At 41.2% G+C, this 25,390-nt stretch overlaps 1 long non-coding RNA gene across 1 annotated transcript; it reads left to right on the forward strand.

The window, feature by feature from the left end:
• Positions 1-1,180: 1,180 nt before the first annotated feature.
• LOC118558249 lies at positions 1,181-25,342 on the forward strand. The gene is made up of 3 exons (XR_004928258.1): positions 1,181-1,271; positions 24,475-24,850; positions 24,919-25,342. It is a non-coding gene; the product is annotated as an uncharacterized LOC118558249 (long non-coding RNA).
• The last annotated feature ends 48 nt before the right edge of the window (positions 25,343-25,390 follow it).

The following is a 25,390-nucleotide window of genomic DNA, read 5'->3' on the forward strand; positions in this document are numbered from 1 at the left end:
ATCTGGAGTGCTTACCCATAACTGTACTGTGTGAACTGCTTGGTATTATCTCCAAGGTCACAGTTGTTTTGCTTCTCCCTACCCCTTAGCTTGACAATGCCTGATAAAAAGAAAGGAGGGGACGGAGTGCTTCAGAGCCAGTTTTGGAGATCTGGATTAAGCATCTCAGCTCCTCTCCTTGCTAGATAATTTGAAAACCAAACCTCATTGTTGTCTCTCCTTCTTGTGTTGTTAATGAATGTTTTAGGTGTTTGAACCCGACAACAATTGACCTAGAAAAGATTCTTGGAAAAAGGAAAAATATCCAGGCTTTAGACAAGTGAGAAATATCTTAAAAGTTGTGAAATATTTATTCCAAGTACGTTAATAAGTCAATTAAACTCAAGACTAGCCTGTTAATGCTTCTTTCAGTTTTCATTCTCAATCACTTTTATGGAGAAGATCTTAAAACCAGGGCAACTAAATAAGATGAATCTGCTGCATTCAAGAATCATTATTAGGGTATTTATCTTAAAACAGGACAAAGTATTTACACACAAGAACATCAGACACAGTATACTGAGTATATTCACACATGGACTCATTTGTTGGGCTAATTTGTGGACTAATCAGTTACAGGAATCGTTTGATTGCAGTGATGAACAAAATATTAAAGGTACCATCATTTTTATCCAGGCCTGTTTCATGAGTTTATTTTTTAAATCATTCTTTTGATGCTAAAGCAATGACTGATTTTCATTTATTTATTGTCGTAGAATGTTTGTTTATTATTACTTTTGTCAGATTCAAGTTATTTCTGTGACCACTGTGACAAATTCTGTCCACGTGTGTGTAGAACTTTATTTAAATAGTTTCTCCTAAACAAAACATGTTTTTCAATCACTGTACACATGAATGACAAGACAAATTGTCTTTGTAACTTATTTAGTGTTTCTGTCAGAACTGGTAAAGCAACACCTAAAGCAACAAATCCTCATATTAAGCAGAACATTTGAGGCACATAATGTGTTGATGAAAGAAAAAACTGATGTGTAGATCTGAAAGTAAAGGATTTAAATGTAAATGTCAGCTTTACAGCCCTCAGGTCTAAACCTTTCAACACAAAGCTGAATGTCAATAACACTTAGCTGGAACAACTCTACTTCTCAATAAAACTGTTCCAACCTGCCGTGACGTTTTTGGATGAGCCTGTGCTGTCTTTCTCCTGGATATTGTCCTTTAACACTTAAGTCTGAATGACAGACAAAAGGCTTGGGACACACTTTGTAGAGGTGAAATGTAGGCTGTAGTAGTATGTCATCAGATACAGCAAAGCTTCACCAAGGTTGTCTTTGGCAAATGTTGGAATGGGAGAGATTCCACCTGCCAGGAGACAGCGAGGCTCATCCAAGAGCAAGACAGGGCAGAGATCTCCTCTGAAGGTACGCAGCTGGATCTTCTGTTGGCTAAAAGGACAAAAGAGTGAGTCTTTACGGGGGCTGAACATTAAATCACCAATATATCACTTTCACAATATCACACTCTCTCCACAGTCCTTTGTGTCCAATATTCACTTCATTAAAGGACCGTTTGGAGAGAGTTTATTTCTTTTTCACCAGTTGAGGAGACTACAGTAAAGTCTACAGGGGTCCCTCAGTTTTAGTCGTCTGGTTTAGTTCTTGTTTTGCTCTTATTGTTCATTTTTTGTTGCATTTATGTGTTATTAATGAGGAACAAAGCAACTAAGCATCATGATTCTGTAAAATGTAAGAGCTAAAAGGTAAAATCATTTGGATTTTAAATAAAAATGGTTGAAGAAAGAATCTAGGTAAAAACAAAGTGAGAAAGGATTATAAAGAGTGTGGAGAGGGTTTCTAAAGCTTTAAAATATAACCAAATAAACACAGACACATCTATCTATCAGCCTGACTTCCAGCCAGCAGGATCATGAGCCAAACACAGCTAGAAGCAGCCAAGAACGGCTAAGAGTGAAATATTGGACTATTGTGAAGTGGCCTTCTATGAGTCCTGATCTAAATCCTGTTGAACATGGATGGAAGGAGCTGAAACGCCGTCTGGAGAAGGCAGCCTTCAGTCCTGAGACAACTGGAGCACTTTGCTCACCAGGAGAAGAATTATTATCAGTTTCAAGTTATTTCAGTACCTATTGTTACTATTGTCTTTCTTTCATTAACAGAGGGGTACCAACATCTTTGTCCACGTGTGTACAATACCACCATGGAGGCTTCCTGAGGCTGCAGTTGGTTTTACATTATTAGAAAAGAACAAGGATAGATCTTTATGTTGAATGCATAAGCAGTGCATGAATATATCATCCAGTATTATCATGATGTACATATATACACAGATGGTTCAGAAAATGTAGTTAATCATGTTGAGACAGCGTTCATTGTCCCACTATTTTCCATCAAAGTAGGGAAAAGGCTTCAGGATGTAGTTTCAGTTTCTACAGGAGAAATGCTGTCAATACTGTTAGATCAGGGGTTCTTAACCTTTTCGACCTTGAGGCCCAATTTTTAAAGTACAAAGTGGCCCGGGGCCCATTAAATATTAACATTGTACAGTTTGATTTGTATTCAATAATAAACCAAATCCACTTATTGTTTAACAAGCAAAAAAATTGTCTAATAAAATGACATGATAAAAGGGGATCATCACAAAAACTTTTATTAAACGTTTATATAAACCTGCACACACACATCAAGACACCGAACAGGCTTATAATTCATGGACCAAATCAAAAAAATTTAAGGATCAATTCAGGCTGTTTAATCATATTAAAAAAGACCAATAGTAGGAGTTTTACTTTAAATTAATAAAATAATATATATATATAAATAAATCATGAAATCAATAAAAAGGGGGTGATCAAATAAATGCATTCAAATAATATAAATCTATAAATATAAATAAACTAAATGAAATTAAAGTGCAAATGAAACTATAGCCTTATAATCTGCAAAGCCATTGTAAAATTGCTTCAGCAGTCTCCATTTTTGCATGGCAGAACCAGAAGAACCTTTATATCTGTGACAAATGAACAATGACACAAATAATAACAACAATTAACAACAATAATACAACTCCCTTTTATCTTCACCTCTTAATGAGACACTTGGGCCTGCCTCTGAGACATAATCAGATCCAGTCTGGGTGGAATGGGAGAAAGGCTCACTCTCAGAGTAGCCTCTAGAGTTGCTCTGAGTCTGTTTCGGGCTTTGGTCTTAGTTGTGGCCACGATGGAGAATCCTGATTCACACAGGTACGTAGTTGTGAATGGGAGAAGGAGTTTCACAGCCCTCAGTGCAAGACATGGGTACTCCTTTGAGACAGCAATCCAGAATGAGCCCAGGTCCAGTTTGCCCCACTGCAGCTTTAAAGTGCTGTCAGTAGAAACATCCAGAAGCTGGGATTCCAGGTGTGAGGGCAAAGCAACATAATTTAAAGTGGAATCCACTGAAAATGGGTCCAAAATCCACATGTTTCCCTCTCTGGGATCCTCAGGAAAGTAGTCACCAAATTTCTTTGCCAGTTGGGAGAGGTGCTGGGAGACTGAGTCACTGATCTTCACCTGAGGGGAGTTTTCCAAAATGTCAGACAAAAGTGGAAACATGTCCATCCTCTTTTCCTGGGCCCTCTTGGTCCACAAAGCAAGTTTCCTCTTGAAAGCTTCAACTTTGTCTGCAACACAAAATATGTTGCTGTTTCTTCCTTGAAGTGAGGTGTTCAGTTGGTTCAGTAGTGAAAAAATGTCACAGAGGTAGGCAAGTTTTGCTGTGAACATTGTGTCAGCATAGTAATGTGCAAGATGAGATTTTTTCTCAGTGAGAAAAGAGAACACCTCATTCCTCAGTTCAAACAAACGATTGAGGACCAGTCCTCTCGAGAGCCATCTCACTTCACTGTGATATAGCAGCTGGACATGATCTGCTTCTATGTCCTCACAAAGCTTAGCAAAACATCTGGAGTTCACAGCATTGCTTTTAATAAAGTTTATGGTTTTCACACTTACATCCATCACCTGGTGGAGATCCGGTGACATCTGTTTTGCTGCAAGGCTTTCACGGTGGAGAAAACAGTGTGTCCATTTTGCTTCTGGTGCACGACCAAGTATCTGTGTAATGACACCATGATGCTTGCCAGTCATTGATGCTGCACCATCACTGCACACCCCGACACAGTTCTGCCAGTCCAGGCCGTTCTCAGTGAAGTAGTTATCCATGCAGCGGAAACATTCCTGAGCCGTAGTTCGTTTTGGTAGCTCTCCACAAAACAGTATGTCTTCGTGCAAACTACTGTCCCAGCGATAGCGAACAAAAACTAGCAGCAGTGCAGCATTCGTGACATCCGTGGACTCGTCTAATTGCAAAGAAAAAAAAGGACTACTTTTTATTCTTTCTGTAAGTTGATGCTGTATGTCTGAGGCCATGTCCGCGATACGATGACTCACAGTGTCGTTAGAGAGTGGGATGGTCAGCAGCTTTTTTGCGGCGTCCTCTCCGATTAGCTCACGGCACATATCAACAGCGGCAGGCAGAATCAACTCCTCTGCTATGGTGAATGCTTTCTTACTCTGAGCCACACGTCTGGCTACGAGGTAGCTGGCTTTCAATGCACATTTAGAGTTGCTTGTCAGTGACACGACAGACCTTTTCTGCATCTGCAGCCCAATTTCCTTCCTCCTAAAATATTCCACCGGCTTTCCCACGAGCATCGGGTGCTTGGTCTCTAGATGCCGCTGTAGTTTTGAGGGCTTGAGAGCTTCGTTGGACAGCATTAGCCCACACTCCACACACTGGGCTTTTGGCACTGCCTCTGTTCCTCCATTTACGAAACCGTATTTAATGAAGTCGAGATTGTATTTCCGCAAAAACTTTGTCTTTTGGGTGGGGGTGTCGGCAGGACGTTCGTCTTCATTTTTTCTTTTTAAAAACTTATCCATTTTTGCGAGAAGGGTAATCCAATGTAAACGTCCGCTAGCTCTCAACTTTTACTACTGTGAGCTAACTTTTAGCTAACGGATGAGGTATTTTTTGAAGCCTCCGACCCGGCGGTGGCGCTGTCAAAAAACCTAGGGTCCTGAGAGTGCTGTCCTGAGAATGCTGCCTCCGACCCTGCAGGTTCATACTATAGGGTGACGTCAGCGCTACATCCGGGCACTGTGGTTGGCAAAAAACAGAGCTTCTCTCGTCTACTACGTGACAAAACGGGTGATTTAGAGCGTGCTTTTAGTTAGTTTATTTTTGGAATCTAAACAATGCCTACGACTTGTTGTGCTCCCGGTTGCACACAGAGGCATTCCAAATCGTTGGATGTACGTTTCTGTCGTTTACCGAAGGAGGAAGGACGAATAAAGAATTGGATATTTTCAATGAAAAGAGCGCAGGCAGACACTCCCAATGGACTGGGGGTGCGATCATTCTACGACAGAATTTGCAGTCTACACTTCATCTCTGGTAAATACAACTTAATTCTGCTCTAGTCATTGTTCTACTTAAATAGCGGCGGAGGGGAGGTGATGATCGCTACACGGGCCGGAGGAGCGGCAGCAGCCGATGCTGCTGCTATTACGCCCCCGTTCACGCTGCAATGTCGCCGACACCCCCACCCATTTTAACAAGACAAAAGCACTTAAATAATCCGTAGTGAAAAATGTTTTTTTTTTTTTTTTTAAACCTACCGGGCGTCTGCTGAGACGCGGCCTGTGTCCGATGCTGCTTTCTGCTGTTACACAAACATGTCTGAACATCCATCCATCCATTTTCTGACCCTCTTAATCCCTCATGGCGTCGCGGGCGTTGCTGGAGCCTTTTTCCTGATATAAAATAATTGCAGCCGTCCAGTGGTTTCATGGCTTTCGTGCTCTCTGTCTGTACTGGCCTGCCGTGTTTATAAGGCAGCTGTATGTCGCGGTACGGAGCGCTTGGCCAGCATTTCACAGACTCGCTCCGTCCCTTCAGGCTTTTGCTGTGTGGATCTGGCAATCTGATACCATCAACCATCAACTTACTCTTAAAACGATCTTGTGATACGTTATCTAAAGAAGAAAAATACGTGGAGAACTCGTCAGTTTCTCTGTTTGCGTCCGCCGTTGTGTTCGCCTTTTGCCAAACAGTCCGGCGCGCATGCGCGAAAAACCCACATCAAAACAATAACAATGAACTGGTCTATAGGGTAGTTCACGCGTGACGTCCCGCGTGACGTCAGCGCTACATCCGGGTCCCGCTGGTAGGCAGAAAACAGTACTGTTCTCGTCTACTACATGACAAAACGGGTGATTTAGAGCGTACTTTTACTTCGTTTATTTATGGAATCTAAGCAATGCCTACGACTTGTTGTGCTCCCGGTTGCACACAGAGGCATTCCAAATCGTTGGATGTACGTTTCTGTCGTTTACCGAAGGAGAAAGGACGAAGAAAGAAATGGATATTTTCAATGAAAAGAGCGCAGGCAGATAATCCCAATGGACTGGGGGAGCGATCATACTACGACAGAATTTGCAGTCTACACTTCATCTCCGGTAAATACAACTTAATTCTGCTCTAGTCATTGTTCTACTTAAATAGCGGCGGAGGGTACACAGATCGCTACACGGGCCGGAGAAGCGGTAGCAGCAGCAGCCGTTGTCTGAAGCAGAAGCAGCAACGGCTGCTGCGTAAACACTACACGGGCCGGAGAAGCGGTAGCAGCAGCAGCCAAGCAGCAGCGGCGGAGCAGGCAGCGGCTGCTCTGCCAGTTCACGGGCTGCGGGAGCAGCCAGCGGCTGCTGCGTAAACACTACACGGGCCGGCGCCGCCGGCTACACGGGCCGGCGCCCCGGCCCGGCTACACGGGCCGGGCCGGGCCGGCTAGCAGCAGCTAGCAGCAGGGGCTACAGCAGCTGCTGCTGCCATTACGCCCCGGTTCACGGGCGCTAGTACGTCTGTGTTTACGCTGCAATGTCGCCGACACCGCCACCCATTTTAACAAGACAAAAACACCTAAATAATCCGTAGTGAAATTATTTATTTTTTTAACCTACCGGGCCTCTGCTGAGACGCGGCCTGTGTCCGACGCCGCTTTGTGCTGTTGCACAAACATGTGTGAACAACATCCATCCATCCATCCATTTTCTGACCGCTTAATCCCTCATGGCGTCGCGGGCGTTGCTGGAGCCTTTTTCCCGATTTAAAATAATTGTAGCCGTCCAGTGGTTTCATGGCTTTCGTGCTCTCTGTCTGTACTGGCCTGCCGTGTTTATAAGGCAGCTGTATGTCATGGTACGGAGCGCTTGGTCAGCATTTCACAGACTCGCTCCGTCCCTTAAGGCTTTTGCTGTGTGGATCTGGCAATCTGATACCATCAACCATCAACTTACTCTTAAAACGATCGTGTAGTACGTTATCTAAAGAAGAAAAATACGCGGAGAACTCGTCAGTTTCTCTGTTTGCGTCCGCCATTGTGTTCGTCTTTTGCCTACCGGTCCGGCGCGCATGCGCGAAAAACCCGCCTCAAAACAATAACAATGAACTGGTCTATTGATTTTTGCTGCGAAGTAGACAGTCTAATTCTCTGTGTATTGGCGCTTTTTAAACAACTGAGTGATGCATTACCGCCACCACATGGTCGAAAGCTGCACGCAGTCCCACGGCCCTTGCGGCCCACAGGTGCAAAACTGAAATATTTTTGCGGACCACAAGGGGGCGCTGGCGGCCCAACTTTGGGCCGCGGCCCTATGGTTAAGAATCACTGTGTTAGATGTTCAGTGGTTGAAGAGGTGAGACCATTAAGATCACTCATTTATTCAGACTCTAATTCATATTTGGCCAGTTTACAGCACAGCCAGTCAGATAGTAGAGCAGACGTATTAATTTAGAGACAACAAACACTTTATAGAATCAACATGATGGGGCTCACAGTTAACTTTCTATGGGTACCAGCCCACTGTGGGGTTAAGGGGAATAAAATGGCAGATATTAGAGCAAAGGAAAGCCCCAAATGTTTATTAGTTGATACTGATTTTATGTTTGGGAGAACAGAAGTAAAGGACATAATAAGAAAGTAAATGAAAGAGACGTGAGAAAAAATTATGTGAGAAAGGAATGAAGGGATGATGGTTTTAAAATATCCAAAGAAAATAAGAGAGAAAAGAAGAACAGGAAGGAACAGGAGGGAGGAGAGAATTATTTTACCACTCAGACCTGGACATCCTGGACTAAACAGAACTTTATTCATAGCAGGGAAACAGCAGACAGGTTAAAGTGAGTTTGGGGAAGATGAAACAATAGAAGAGTTTTTTTTTTTTTTTTTTTTTTTTTTTTGCATTGTCAGAATGATCAGGTTAAGAAAAATCAATTGATTCAAAACCTGAGAAATGTGGAAAAAATGCGAAAGATCTTATTGGTTTATTAAAAAAAATCAATAGTAAAGAAGTAAAAGCTACCAGGCCAGATTTTTTTCTGGACAGAATCTTTGTTTAATAGGATCAGATTTGTTTTTGAGCGACATTCAAGCCATACTCCTCACCAGTAGATGGCAGTAATGAGGCATTAATCATAATTGAATTAGAAGAAGAAGATATTTCCGGTTCCTTTTGTCCTTTTCCTTTTCCAGGTAGCACAGCCGCGTTGGTCCTCCGGGTTCTTTGTTCTTGTTTTGCTGTGAGGCCAGAATCGGGAGTGTTGGTGAAGCTGAAAGAGAGCAGCAGCTGCTGCAGGTGATGAAGTCTGGAAAGATTCCAGCAGCTGGAGGCACAGCGGAGAAACTGGAGGGAAGCAGGAGCTCAAAGAGCGGCAGGACGCAGCAGAGGAGACACCAATGATGGGGGATGTTTTCCAGCCCAGAGTTCTGCTGCACCGATTAGGTTTGGAGATTTCCTTCTTCATGCTAACTGTGTGGATGGAGCTAAAGTTTAGGAGCCGTTTTCAGCAGCTGATGGATTCCTCCTCTTCATCACAACTCGTTGTTCACGTTTTAAATTAACTTTCTCATATTATGACAGTCATTTATGTCGAAACATGGCTGACTTCATAGGAGGTGCTAATGTTAGCTTAGCATGTATCACATGGTGCGCTAATGTTAGCTTAGCATATAGCACATGGTCTGCTAATGCTAACTTAGCATGTAGCATAGGATGTGCTACTGCAGGGGTGGGCAAACTTTTTGACTCGTGGGCCACAGTGGGTTGTTAAATCAGACAGAGGGTCCGGGCCAGGAGTAGATGTATGAAGTATTTGTGTAAACTACTAAAAATGACATGTGAAGGTTTGGCCTTTAACAGGTTGTAAAGCAAGAAGGTCCAAGCCTGATTGGACACATTATTCTTTCTTTTTTCTCCACAACAGAGTGAAATCACGTTAACTTTCAGTAGGAACTCTCTGACATTAGCAGAGTTGTTGAATTTGCATAAAACCGCAGAAGTTTTGTACTACTTTGTGTTCATGAGTTAATCAGAACAAGTGTTTAGATGTACGCTTGGATTATGGATCATTAGCTAGTCCTCTAAATCAGAATACAATTTAATCTGATGGTAATAATTTGTTGATTTAAGATTTAGATTTTAATTTACTAATGAAGTCGGGCTGAAGGTACTGTACTGGACTCAATTCAATTAAATTCAATTTTATTTATATAGCGGCAATTCATGAAACTTGTCATCTCAAGCCACTTTACAAAGTCAAAATCAATCATATTATACAGATTGGTCAAAAATGTCCTATATAAGGGAAGCAGTTGATTGCATCAAAGTCACAACAAGCAGCATTCACTCCTGGAGAAGCGTAGAGCCACAGGGAGAGTTGTCTGCATTGTCCATGGCTTTGCAGGAATCCCTCATACTGAGCAAGCATGAAGCGACAGTGGAAAGAAAAACTCCCCTTTAACGGGAAGGAAAAACCTCCAGCAGAACCGGGCTCAGTATGAACGGTCATCTGCCTCGACCGACTGGTGTTACAGAAGACAGAGCAGAGACACAAGAGAGACAAAAAAAGCACAGAAGCAAACATTGATCCAGTAATCTGTTCTATATTAGATGGTAATAGCAGGTAAGCCGTCTGACAAAACATAATTGCTTACTTTTTCCAACTTTATTTTGAAGTGACATTTATAGAACTGTCACAAATTAGAAAAATAAATTGTAGTGCATCAACATAAATACATAAAATGAGGCGGAGGTAGTGCTACAGTATCCTTCAGGTTATTAAAAAAAATCCTACAGGTTTTTAAATTAAATTACCAAAATAAATCAAAGTGCACTAATGTTTAGTTTAAGTTTCTGCGTAGAAAAGTTCAAGTTTCTTAAATGTTCAGCCTTGTAGTGCAAAGTTTGCATACCATAATGGCAATATAAATTATCAAAATTAAATAAATCAGGGTTGAATATAACTAAACTGTGTAAGGCATCAACCATCAAAAAAGTGCAAACAAAGGATACATTGTCAATGTAGAAATGTCGTTTCTGTCAAAGTTATAGGTTGAGTGCGAGGAAGACAAGTTGGTCAGCTGTATTTGTCTTAAGACATGACCTCTTACACGTGACAATAGGCCCGTTTACACTTTTTTAACCGAGCCGAGACCAGTCCGAGCTCGGTAACCGAGATAACTCTTGTGTGTAAATGGTCAGCAGACTGAACCGGACCGCGCTAAACATAACCGGACCGCGCTAACTGCAGACCAGTTCTTGGGTAGGTATCGGCCTGGTTTTATTTTTTGGCCCGGTTTCCTGATAAAGAGCGCATGAGCAGACCACGTCATGCCCTTACAGTCAGCTGATTGTCCGCGGGTTTTCCGGCAGTCTGGCTGCTCGTCCTGATTCACACTCCATTCAGACACATTTCAGACATTCATAATAATACTAGCTTCCTTACCGTGCCACACGATTTCCAGAGATGATTCTGCTTAGCAGTGTGATGAACCTCAGCGTCTGTCGTTGTTTCCTGTGTCTGTAAATCCTTATTAGACGTTCGTTTGTCTCATCCACTTCCCCTGACTCTCAGCAAACACCGAAATATCAAGCATAACTTCCTGAATGTTACGGGCGCCACCGTTTTGATTTGCTGCTTCCGCCTTCAATCCCAGAGAGCGGTAGTACCGCAGATCACCACTAGGGGGCGATGAGCAACCAAGGAACTGAGATAAACTTTGTGTGTAAACGGGTCGGCTTGTCTTGGATAACTGATCCAAGCTCGGACTGGTCTCGGCATGGCTCGGTTTTTAGGTGTAGTGTAAACGGGCCATGCACAAGTACTTCTGAGCCAGCCTGGCCACTAATGGGAAATTTAAGTCATGTTGTTTCCACCATCCCAGAGGGTCAGCCTCTGAATCAGGCCCAGGTGTCTGAAGATATATGGAGAGCTCCAGTTCAATGGATGCTCTGCTTGGCTGAGAGTGGCTGGTGCCTTGGCCTGCAGCAGGTGCCTTTTTGAAGTAGCTCCCCAAACTCTTCTTTTTCTTTGTTGGATAACGAAGGTCTGGATCATCTTCAGCAGCTGGTGGTGAAAAGGAGGCGGCTGTTTCTGCACTTTCAGGTGCCGGCGTTACCATGTCCACCAGCTCTGCTGCAGCTCTCATCTTTATGAACTCCACCCACTCTTCCTTCATATAGGCTGTCTTAAACCGTGGGTCAACAAATGTTGCCATGTCTAGAAGGTTGTTGGTGGTACAGTCATCATACTACTCTGGAAAGTAGTCAGTCTGTAAACGGCGAGCGCAAAGGGTCCAGTCTTAAGTGACGAAATGGATGGTTACACATGTAGACCAGTTCACGCGTGACGTCCGCGCTACATCCGGGTCCCGCGGGTAGGCAAAAACAGATCTGTTCTCGTCTACTACATGACAAAACGGGTGATTTAGAGCGTACTTTTAGTTAGTTTATTTTTGGAATCTAAACAATGCCTACAACTTGTTGTGCTCCCGGTTGCACACAGAGGCATTCCAAATCGTCGGGTGTACGTTTCTGTTGTTTACCGACAGATGAAGAAAGAAATGGATAATTTCAATGAAAAGGACGCAGGTAGACAATCTCAATCGACTGTGGGAGCCATCATACCACGACAGAATTTGCAGTCTACACTTCATCTCCGGTAAATACAACTTAATTCTGCACTAGTCATTGTTCTACTTAAATAGCGGCGGAGGGGAGGTGGCGATCGCTAGACGGGGCCGGGAGAAGCAGAGTCGATGCGCTGCCGCATCATTTTAGTTTTCTTCGTGCAATCAGTGTGCAATAATGTTCACCAGACAGCGGCTGCATTACGCCCGCTAGTACGTCTGTGTTTACGCTGCAACGTCGCTGACACCCCCACCCATTTAAATAAGACAAAAACACCAAAATAATCCGTTGTGAACAATGTTTTTTTTTAACGTACCGGTGGTGGGTCTTCGTCTCTGCAGAGGTGCGGTGTGTCCGAATCTGCTTTCTGCTGTTACACAAACATATCTGAACATTCATCCATCCATTTTCTGACCCGCTTAATCCCTCATGGGGTCGCGGGGTTTGCTGGTGCGTATGTCCCAATATGAAATAATTGTAGCCGTCCAGTGGTTTTAGAGCTTCCATGCTCTCTCGTGTGTACTGGCCTGCGTGTTTATAAGGCAGCTGTATATGTAGGGGTACGGAACTCTTGGCCAGCATTTCTCAGACTCGCTCCGTCCCTTTAGGCTTTTGCTGTGTGGATCTGGCAATCTGATACCATCAACCATCAACTTACTCCTTAAACGATCTTGTGATACGTTATCTAAAGAAGAAAAATACGTGGAGAACTCGTCAGTTTATCTGTTTGCGTCCGCCATTGTGTTTGCCTGTTGCCTACCAGTCCGGCACGCATGCGCGAAAAACCCGCATCAAAACAGTAACAATGAACTGGTCTATAGGGCTGCGTCACCCTGCTTGTCCACGGGTCTGTTGTCAAGGTGTAATGTACCACCCTGCAAACCTCGTTTTCTACTTTTCTTTAAATCCAAAATGTAACCAAATCACAGACGTACCCCTTCTTTTTGGTAAAAGTGCTTCATCTTGGATTGCCGGCGTAGCTGTTTGTTTGTTGTGACCACGGGTTTAAGACTTCAGACTCCTGTGTCTCCATCTCTCAGCTCTCATGAGTTAAGTAACGTAAAGCATGTCGCAAACCCGCGTGTGAGTCCAAAGCCATAAATCAGCGTCATAGCAGTCAAAGTAATTGATTGGATTCATCAGGATTTATGGATAAATATAGCTGAGTGTCATCAGCATCACAGTGAAAATGAATCCCATGCTGTCTGATAATTTTGCCAATCGGAAGTGTATATATATATATATATATATATATATATATATATATATACACGCACACACACAAGTTAACGCGTTAATTTCCCGTTAACTCATTAGACTATTAACAGCGATATTTTCTTTAACGCGCATTAACGCATGTTGCTCACATGCTTTTATTTTGTGAAGGTCTGTTGCTGCGGTGTAGGGGTTTGAATCAGAACAGTAGGTGGCGATAATGCGCCAATAACCTCGCTGTCAAGCAAACCTCGGATTCAGAGGAAGAAAGGTGCTGGCCGGAAAAAAACAAAGCCGACATGCGGAAGGCGGTGTTTCCCGCAGGAATTTGCTTAGGCGAGGCGGTGAGTTGGCGAACGGAACAAGTTTTGTGCGGAGCGGAGCGGGGGGGGGGTCTGCATCGACGCCGTCGGTGAAGTCGCTTCTCGTTTCAAAGTATCCATGTGTTTTTGCCTGTTTTTCCCTGCCATTCACTATATGCACGCGAGAAAGCAACAACAAAAAACCGCGTGTCAACGTCAAATAAACGCAAGCATATCGAGTTAGCAAGCATTTCAGTTTAAAGTTCTTCCAGCATCGAATATGACAGAAACAAGTTAGTTGTAACCACTGCCAAGTTATATATATATATATATATTAGGGCTGGGCAACGATTAAAATATTTAATCGCGATTAATCGCCCTGATTAATCGCGATTAATCGCGATTAATCGCATTGTATTTACAAACTCCAAGAATGAATTCAAAAGTAGTGTAAAGAGCACTTTTATTTTAATGTTCTGCTGCCATATGAACAAAAGTGTTGTAACATTTGTAGCACTTATTTTATACTGGATATTTTCAACCCATCTATTGAATTTAGTGCACTAGTTGATCTTTTCTTCATAAGAGAACAGCAAGCACTGCAGCCAAAATATGGCCTTTTTTGACCTGCTGTATATTAGCCAGTCCCTAAGCTTGATGAACCATGAAACTGTTGACCTTTTGGGTTTTGTGGTTTTTATTTTATTATTACAATTAAATAATAATATAATAATAATAATAATAATAATAATAATAATAATGTTATGTTCAGTGTTTTTTCGCTAATCCACCTCTTATATATTTCAATCCTTATGTAATTTTGTCTGTGTTGTGTGCACCTGCCTGTTGCTTTAATCCTATAAATTTCCCCGTCGTGGGATAAAAAAAGGACTAACTAATGTTATCTTATCTTAAATAACACTTTTTAATATATGTACTGGGTTCTTTCAAGGTCTTAATTACATGTTATGTGTGGGCTCCAGTAACATCCATCCATCCATCCATCCACTGATCTACCTGGATGTTCCCTGGAGGACTGAAACGCCTCAGTCAGTGACGTCAGTCTGTGGGTCTGTCGGGGCAGTGAGAGAAGTTTCGTCTCCTCTCTCCGTTTCTGGGGCTCGACGTTTTCATGTTTTTTCACGTGCTTAGATAAATTTGTTGTGTTTCCACTAAAATGAACCGGCTTTTTACAAAACATACAGCTTGATTTCATTTACGGTATTAAAATAAAGCCAAGCGGTGGTACTTCCTCCGTTCATGTTTTTTCGCTGCTGCGGTCTCTCTCAGCTGTTTGTTTGCTAAGTTTGTGTGAAGCTGAGTGGGCGGGCCAGGCTGAGCCTGCATGCTGATTGGCTGGCGCCGCTGAGCCATGTACGAGAAGGGAGGGGGAGTGGGAGAGTGCTGCCGTGACAGCGGGCTGCAGTCAGCGCGCCTGCTGACTGACACTGACTGAAAGCATTTGAGCAACATGCGTTAATGCGCGATAAAATAAATATCGCCATTAATAGTCTAATGAATTAACGCGAAATTAACGCGTTAACTTGCCCAGCCCTAATATATATATATATATATATATATATATATATATATATATATATATATATATATATATATATATATATATATATATATATATATATATATATATATATATATATATATATATATATATATAGTAAAGAAAATTGATCCAAGGACTGAACCCTGTGGTACTCCACAAGTGACCCTAGAGTTTAAAGATTTATTATTAAAATGAAGTGTAATCTGTCTGACAGATAAGATTTAAACCAGCCTAATGCTTTCCTCTAAATCCATACAGTATGCTCAAGTCTTTGTAGGAGAATATTGTGATAAATTGTTTTAAATGCATCACTGAGATCTAACAGGACAAGTACAGACACAAGTCCATTATCTAAGGCCATGAGAATATCATTAGTGACCTTCACCAGAGCTGTTTCAGCACTATAAGCTCTGAAGCCTGACTGAAACTCCTCAAGTAGGTCATTACTTTGTAAATGTTCACATAGTTTATTATTAACTATTTTCTCAAGAATTTAAATGGGAAAAGAAGATTAGATATAGGTCTGTAATTTACTAACTCATCTTGATAAAGAGAAGGTTTCTTAAGTAAAGGTTTAATAACAGCTACTTTAAAAGCCTGTGGTACATATCCATTTACTAAGGATAGATTAATCATGTCTAAAATAGGACCACTGATCAAAGGAATACCTCCTTAAACAACTTGGTTGGGATTGGGTAAAACATACAGGTAGAAGGTTTAGATGAAGCTAAAATTTTAGATGGCTCAGAAAGCTCTACTGCTTCTAAACAGTTCAAACACTGCGCAGGTTCTAAAGATTCCTCCAACGCTGCCTTACTTACTGAAGACGAGATAATCATGTTTGGGAGAATGCCAGTTATTTGATTTTTACTGATCTGATCCAAAAACTGAGTGTAAGGGCCTGGTGGACGATACAAAACAACAAACAAAAGAGGTTTTATTGCTTTGCAGTTTGGATGAGGGAAACTGAGGGGTAAATGTTCAAAAGAACTGTAGTTATTAATTTGCCTGGGACTAATTAATCAGACTGAAAGATGGTTGCTACTCCTCCTCCTCTTCCCACAGATCTAGGAATGTGGAAATTGAAATAATTAGACGGAATTGACTTATTTATAGTAAAGTAGTCTTCTTGTAGCCAGGTTTCTGTTAGACATAATCAATCTGGTTATCAGAAATCAATTCATTAACTAAAAAAGTCTTTGGGGGGAGAGACCTTATTTTTAATACACCACATATAATTGTTTTACTTTTTGGTTCAAGTTGAGTCATATTAATATTTATTAGATTTTTATGATTTGTTCCTTTTTAGATCCGTTTTTGATCTATTCAGTTTTGGCTGTGGGAAAGACACCGTCTCAATAGGGTAATAGGTGGATAACAGTACAGAAGATGCAGAGAGGTGTGTTAAACTATGGCTCTGCTTCCTGGTCTGGACCCTGGGTTGTCAGCATTTAGGAGAACTAATAAATCCGACCAGATTCCTAGAAACAAGAGCTGCACCACCCAAAGTGGGATGGATGCCGTCTCTCCGGATCAGACCAGGTTTTCCCCAGAAAGTTCACCAGTTCTCAATGTAGCCCACGTTGTTTTCAGGATACCACCTAGACAACCAGCGGTTGAATGACGACACGCGGATAAACATGTCATCACTGGTCAGATCAGGCAGGGGACCAGAGAAAATTACTGCGTCCAACATTGTTTTAGCTAACTAAAACAATGTTGAACCACCATAGGCAGCATGTGCATTAGAGAGAAATATTTAAATGACCAAGAATTATCCGTGAGAGAAATGTATCACTTGTGTCAAGAGCAAAGGGAGGCCATAGACCAATTCACGCGTGACATCACGAGCTACATCCGCGCTACATCGGGGTCCCGCTGGTAGGCAAAAACAGTACTGTTCTTGCCAACCACCGTGACAAAACAGGTGAATTAGACCGTGCTTTTAGTTAGTTTATTTTTGGAATCTAAACTATGCCTATGACTTGTTGTGCAACTTACTCTTTAACGATCTTGTGATACGTTATCTAAAGAACAAAAATACGTTGAGAACTCGTCTTTTTCTTTGTTTTCGTCCGCCATTGTGTTCACCTTTTGCCTACCAGTCCGCCGCGCATGTGCGAAAAAACGGGATCAAAACAATAACAATGAATTGGTCTATAATGGACCACACAGTGACTCTTTTAAGATTGAAATTAAATCAACAATCTAGCTCAAAATGTTCAGAGCAGATGCTGCAGAGGGCTAAGCTTCCACTTCTCATGAGTCCGTCTGACCTTCTTCACCGACTTTAGCCTTCCAACAACCCTGGAAATTGTTCTTGCGCTAACGTCACTTCTGCCTCCTTCCATGTTATGCAGATGCGTTTGTAAATATTAAATGGATCATCAGGGAATACCTTTTTGGTTTACAAAACATGGCAGGAAATGTCAATATCGTGTCATCAGCACTTAAAGGTAAAAAATGTAGCTTTACAAAGAACTGACTTTTTAAGGAGATGTTATAGTCATGGAATCTGAAGTTTTCTGTTTTATTGCTTTTTACAGTTCTCAATGTTGTTATACTGTCGACCTGTTCTTGGCCTCCCCTTGTTCTTTTATCTGATAATGTGGTGCTTCTATTGTAGACTTCTGTAGTAAGAAAAAAGACTCTTCAAACCGTAACTATATTTTATCCCTATTTAATCTAAAAGGCAGAGGGATGTTTACAGTCTGTACTGTGTTCTCATAACAACAAAACGCCACTGATATCTGAGAACCCCCTTAGTTCTCACAAACAGACCACCCATTCAGGGCGTTCCCAGTATATCAGTGTTCCATTCATCACATTGGTGGAGAAGATATGTAATGCAGACGTCCTTGCTGACGCATATCAGTCATTCTGTCCATTCTGAGTATGTCAGACACTTTGCCTTCAGAGTCAGTTTAACTGTAATTTCCATGGCAATCAACTTTGCAGTCGACTCTCAAAATCTCTTACAATGTTGTTTAGATAAAATGGTGCAAACTCCATCATCCAACAATCCATTTTACCTGGCAGGTTGTGAGGCAACAGAACATGAAAAATGCCCAAGGGTGCGATTACTTTTGCCAGTAACTGTAAACAAACAATACATAAGAAAAACAATGCAAAAATAACAATAAGAAACAGTTTTAGTTAAATCAAATTTCAACTAAATTACCAAATATGTATTTATTAAAATGTGCCTCAGTTCAAGCTGACATCAAAATACGTTCTAATGTGCATAATGTGTTTCAATGTTTCCTGCAGATTTTAAACAGAAGCTGCATGTTGGGAAGGAGGTGATTAATGCCATCAGGTTTCCAGTCTCTGCTCCTCCCATAAAGAGTCTGGAGGATGAACAGTCTCTGCTGCTCTTACAGTTTTATCCAGATGAGATTAATGGCAGAGAGCTTCCAGAAGAGAATGATGAAGAATCCACCAGGATACAAGATCATGGAGATGCTTCAATTTCTTTAGAGACTGAAGACACTGAGGAGGATGACGAAGACAGTGATGAAGAACGCCCTCTCTCTGAGCTGAAACACTTGTCAGACTCTGGATATAAGAAATGTTCTACGGAGAAGAAAAATGTGGAGTCATGTAGGAAAGTCCAGAAAGGAAGAAAGCTAAGCTGTGAAGACTGTGGCAAAACATTTATTGGAAAATCTGCTTTAAACACACACATGAGAATCCACACAGATCAGAAGCCTTTCTGTTGTGATCTATGTGTACAAAGATTTAACCATAAATCTAATTTAAACAGACACATGAGAATCCATACAGGACAAAAGCCTTTCTGTTGTGATCTATGTGGTCACAGATTTAGCCAAAAATCAACTCTGAACGAACACATCAGAATCCATACAGGACAAAAGTCTTTCTGTTGTGATCTATGTGGAAAAAGCTTTAGCCGCAAATCAGGTTTAAACAGACATATGAGAATCCATACAGGGAAAAAGCCTTTCTGTTGTGATCTGTGTGGACAAAGATTTTGCGACAAATCAGCTTTAAACACACACATGATAATCCATACAGGACAAAAGCTATTCTGTTGTGATCTATGTGGTCAAAGATTTAGGCAAAAATCACATTTAAACACACACATGAGAATCCATACAGGACAAAAGCCTTTCTGTTGTGATCTATGTGGACAAAGATTTATCCAAATATCTGGTTTAAACAAACACATGAGAATCCACACAAGAGAGAAGCATTTCTGTTGCGATCTATGTGGACAAATATTTAACCAAAAATCTAATTTAAACAGACACATGAGAATCCATACAGGACAAAAGCCTTTCTGTTGTGATCTATGTGGTAAAATATTTAGCCAAAAATCAACTCTGAACGAACACATGAGAATCCATACAGGACAAAAGCCTTTCTGTTGTGATCTATGTGGACAAAGCTTTAGTCGAAAATCACATTTAAACGCACACATGAGAATCCATACAGGAGAGAAGCCTTTCTGTTGTGATCTATGTGGACAAAGCTTTAGTCAAAAATCACATTTAAACGAACACATGAGAATCCATACAGGACAAAAGCCTTTCTGTTGTGGTCTATGTGGTCAAAGATTTAGCCGAAAATCACATTTAAACACGCACATGAGAATCCATACAGGAGAAAAGCCTTTCTGTTGTGATCTATGTGGACAAAGATTTATCCAAAAATCTGCTTTAAACAAACACACGAGAATCCACACGAGAGAGAAGCATTTCTGTTGTGATCTATGTGGACAAAGATTTATCCACAAATCAGCTTTAAACAAACACATGAGAATCCACACAGAACAGAAGCCTTTCTGTTGTGATCAGAGCTCTGATATATGATGGAGCTTGGTTATTAAGGACTTTTTATGTTAGAAGAAGTATTTTAAATTCTATTCTTGATTTAACAGGAAGCCAATGAAGGGAAGCTAAAATTGGAGAAATATGATCCCGCTTGTTGATTTTCATCAGAACTCTTGCTGCAGCTTTTTGGATCAGCTGAGGACTTTGAACTGTATTTTTTTGACTTCCTGATAGTAAAGAATTACAATAGTCCAGCCTTGAAGTAACAAATGCATGGACTAGTTTTTCAGCATCACCCCTGGACAGAATGTTTCTAATTTTGGCGATATTCCGGAGGTGAAAAAAGGAAACTCTGGAAACCTGTTTAATATGAGATACGTCTTGGTCAAAAATAACACCAAGATTTTTTACTTTATTACCAGAGGCCAAATTAATGGCATCCAGATTAAGTGATTGGTTAAGAAGTTTATTTTTTGAGCACTCTGGTCCAAAGATTACAACTTCTGTCTTGTCAGAATTTAAAAGCAGAAAACTGTCATCCAGCTTTTGATGTCATCAAGACATGCCTGTAGTTGAAGTAATTGATCGGATTCATCAGGATTTATGGATAAATATAGCTGAGTGTCATCAGCGTAACAGTGAAAATTAATGCCATGCTATCTGAAAGTTTTGCCAATCGTAAGCATATGTAGAGTAAAGAGAATCGGTCCAAGGACTGAACCCTGTGGTACTCCACAAGTGACCTTAGAGTTTGAAGATTTATTATTAACATGAACAAAGTGGAATTTGTCCGACAGATTCCACTTTGTTATTAAACCCGCCTAATGCTTTCCCCTTAATCCCTACAGTATGCTCAAGTCTTTGTAGGAGTTTGCTTTTGTCTTTGTTTGGTTCCAAGTGACATGGGCCCCTGACAGAGAGCTCTGTGCCTGCTCGGACGCTTTTTTCTCTGCTCCCCGTGCAGATTCTTTAAAACGTCTCCAAATTTTCAAGCATTTTTGAATGATATCAAATATCTCTATGCCTTTGTCAAGATATTAGGAAATAATACTGCCTTAAAGTTTTCAGAAATGTTAGCACGATATATGAGCTACACTGTTGTTTTTATTTTCATTTTCTTTCCTAACAGTTGTTTTGGATGACGTCTTATGTTTACTTGTACTTATATTGTTGAAATTTGCATTTTGAAATTGTTCAATAAAAAAAAATCTATTTCCAGTTACGTGGGCCCTCCCCCTCTTCTGAAACGACGAAGAAGCCTGCCAGTACCCGATCCGTACCGGTAGCACAATCCGTTCCATCAGCTCATTTGCGCACGCGCGAACAGAATAACTTCCCGTAGGCAAAATTTCTTTTTTTATTCTTTTGTCTTTCTTCGGGCCGGGGGTTTCTTTTTGTATATCTTTGTATTTGCATAAATATTGCATATTTTACAAATAAATACAGAAATACATCTGTGTTTGTTTTTTCAATAGCAAAAATGTTTCCCAGTTGTGGTTAGGGAAATAAGAATATATACACGATTTCTTAAAGTACATAAAAAACCCCAGCTATTAACACGTTAGGAGTATAGAAACATATTTTATTTTGAATATCTTCAGTTTTTTTATCATTCTTTGATTTGCATATGTATTTTGTACTTAAATGCATTTTTAAAAAATATGCCTTTGCTTTATGTTCTTTGTTCTATTCCCTGTTCGGTTTTTGTAAAAAATAAACAATTCGGGTATTTTTTTGATGGGATCTTCTCTTGTTCATGATTTGTACACCAGAGGGTGCTAAACTCTTAATCGATAGTTTTAACTTTCTAATAAAACTAATTTTTAGTACAACACCCAACACCTTATAATTTAAGGATGAAAATATTTTTTCCCAGTCCTGTTTGAACAAATAATAAAACTAATACAGTGCATTCAGACAAAACGTTATGCAATGATATATGCTAGCTTAGCATGTAGCATAGGAGGAACTAATGCTAGCTTAGCATGTAGCACCGTTATGTTTAATGTTTTTATGATCTGCCTGTCTGGGAAAGTTCCTTCAAACAACGCTTCTTGGATGATTAGCATTCATTCTAACCTTTTTTATTTTCAGTTTTAAACATTTTCCCAGTTCTGTTTTCAAGCAGGCTTATTTCTGGACTGTGGTGTGCTAGGAGGGGGTCACATGATGACGTGATGTCATCAGAAGTACTGAGTGTTTTGTTAAACTGAGTATTGTATTTTTGATTGTAATTTTTTTTCCTCATTATTTTGTATATTTTAATTTATTTGAGTTAGAAGTAATTGCTTAGTTGTTCTGGTTTGTTTGTTTGTTTTTTGTTTGCTTTTTTTGGACTTCCTGTGGGTGGAGCTTGTGGTTTTAAAAGCAGGGCTCTGCTCCACAGGCAGGCAGTCTGTGGTTAGACTCCAGAGAAGTCACACTGAGGGTGAATGACTATAACATGGGAGGTACTGTTTTTTTTTTTTTTTTTTTTTGTCCATCTTTAACCTGCCTGGATGTCCTTGCATATATTCTGCATCTGCCATCTTTGGCTCACCTGAAAGAAAAACTGAATAAATTCCACTAAAGTGATCTCCGGCCTTGGCCAGTCATTTACAGGTAAAAGCCAGTAAATTAGAATATTTTGAAAAACTTGATTTATTTCAGTAATTGCATTCAAAAGGTTTAACTTGTACATTATATTTATTCATTGCACACAGACTGATGCATTCAAATGTTTTAATTTTGATGATTTGAAGTGGCAACAAATGAAAATCCAAAATTCCGTGTGTCACAAAATTAGAATATTACTTAAGGCTAATACAAAAAAGGGATTTTTTAGAAATGTTGGCCAACTGAAAAGTATGAAAATGAAAAATATGAGCATGTACAATACTCAATACTTGGTTGGAGCTCCTTTTGCCTGAATTACTGCATTAATGCGGCGTGGCATGGAGTCGATGAGTTTCTGACACTGCTCAGGTGTTATGAGAGCCCAGGTTGCTCTGATAGTGGCCTTCAACTCTTCTGCGTTGTTGGGTCTGGCATTCTGCATCTTCCTTTTCACAATACCCCACAGATTTGCTATGGGGCTAAGGTCAGGGGAGTTGGCTGGCCAATTTAGAACAGAAATACCATGGTCCGTAAACCAGGCACGGGTAGATTTTGCGCTGTGTGCAGGCGCCAAGTCCTGTTGGAACCTGAAATCTCCATCTCCATAGAGCAGGTCAGCAGCAGGAAGCATGAAGTGCTCTAAAACTTTTCTGGTAGATGGCTGCCTTGACCCTGGATCTCAGGAAACAGAGTGGACCGACACCAGCAGATGACATGGTACCCCAAACCATCACTGATGGTGGAAACTTTACACTAGACTTCAGGCAACGTGGATCCTGTGCCTCTCCTGTCTTCCTCCAGACTCTGGGACCTCGATTTCCAGAGGAAATGCAAAATTTGCTTTCGTCAGAAAACATGACTTTGGACCACTCAGCAGCAGTCCAGCTCTTTTTTTCCTTAGCCCAGGTGAGACGCTTTTCGCGCTGTTTCTTGGTCAACAGTGGCTTGACACGAGGTATGCGGCAGTTGAAACCCATGTCTTTCAAGCGTCTCTTGGTGGTGGATCTTGAAGCACTGACTCCAGCAGCTGTCCACTCCTTGTGAATCTCCCCCACATTTTTGAATGTTTTTTTTTTCACAATCTTGACTAGGGCGCGGTGATCCCTATCGCTTGTACACTTTTTCTGACCACAGTTTTTCCTTCCCTTTGCCTCTCTATTATTGTGTTTGGACACAGAGCTCTGAGAACAGCCAGCCTCTTCAGCAATAACCTTTTGTCTTTCCCTCCTTGTGCAATGTGTCGATGGTCGCCTTTTGGACAGCTGTCAAATCTGAAGTCTTCCCCATCTTTGTGTAGGCTTCAGAACTGGACTGAGATACCATTTAAAGCCCTTTGCAGGTGTTTTGAGTTAATCAGCTGATTAGTTTGTGGCACCAGGTGTCTTCAAAATGTAACCCTTACACAATATTCTAATTTTGTGACACAAGGAATTTTGGATTTTCATTTGTTGCCACTTCAAATCATCAAAATTAAATGAAATAAACATTTGAATGCATCAGTCTGTGTGCAATGAATAAATATAATGTACAAGTTACACCTTTTGAATGCAATTACTGAAATAAATCAAGTTTTTCAAAATATTCTAATTTACTGGCTTTTACCTGTATTATGGCCTGAAATGTGAACACTGATATCTTGGCTGATTTCTTTTGACCGTACCATTAGAAAACATCATTTAGATAAGAACTCTTTAGCCTTTAACTTGAAAATTAAACAGATTAATTGTCATTGTTGTACACATTTTTTATTTTGCATGTGTATACACGTTGTTCTTTTAAAAACAAAACCTATGTAACTTTACAGCCCTCAGATCAAAACCTTTCAACACAAAGCTGAATGTCAATAACACTTAGCTGGAACAACTCTACTTCTCAATAAAACTGTTCCAACCTGCCATGACGTTTTTGGATGAGCCTGTGCTGTCTTGTTCGTGGATATTGTCCTTTAACACTTCAGTCTGAATGACTGTAGAGGTGAAATGTAGGCTGTAGTAGTATGTCATCAGATACAGCAAAGCTTCACCAAGGTTGTCTTTAATTATCTTGTAATTATTTGTGGGGAGAAGACTATTTTAGATAATAAAAGTAAAGCTAAAGATTTAGCTCAGCATTTTGTTAAAGTCCATATTTCAGAGAATTTTAGTGGTAAAGAAAGAAGAGCAAGAAGGAAGACAATAACAAATAATGTACATGGGTGTCAGGTTGCTGCGGTGGCTCTCTTCCTCTCACAGGTGGCTGCTGACCACTGGGCGGTGCTGAGCGCAGGTGTTCAACATCAGCGCGGCTGCGGGGACGGCTTTAAAAGGAAGAGGCTGACTGCACCTCTTCGCCAGAGTGTTAACCATACGTGGTAGGAGCTCACAGCCTGCGTTTCACAAACGTCTCCTCCTTTGACTAAAGCCTGTCTTTGTGCCTCAGGTGGAAAGCTCCAAATCCCGCTTCGGAGTCCCTTGGGGAACTGTCCAGTCCTGAAGCTGAGCTGACCTCTCTCTGTCCAGCTCCGCTCTCCTGTCATCTCAATAAACTGAAGATCACGCCGACCCCTGCACTTAACCGGCGCCCAGCAGTCAGCCGTCACCCCCGATCCGCAGTCCGATCACCGGAACCCAGCCAGCCCTCCACCTGTCAGCAGCCCCAGGAGCAACAGCCACCTGCTCCGCTGCTCACACCAGCAGCCTCCGCCCCCAAAAGCTCCGCATCCTCCGCTCACTCTCCTCGGCGGTACGTCCTTCGCTCAGTGGTAAGAACCCGGTCACGTATTAGAGGGACCCTACGTTTTCTGCGGCTCCGAAGGAATCCCCGCGATCGTTTTTCATTAATTTAATAAACTTTGTTAACCGTCCTCCTGCCTATTCTGTGTGTTCTGCATGTGGGTCAAGAGACTATGAAC

This window comes from Fundulus heteroclitus, unplaced genomic scaffold (assembly GCF_011125445.2).
Source record: "Fundulus heteroclitus isolate FHET01 unplaced genomic scaffold, MU-UCD_Fhet_4.1 scaffold_114, whole genome shotgun sequence".
NCBI classification, from domain to species: domain Eukaryota; kingdom Metazoa; phylum Chordata; class Actinopteri; order Cyprinodontiformes; family Fundulidae; genus Fundulus; species Fundulus heteroclitus.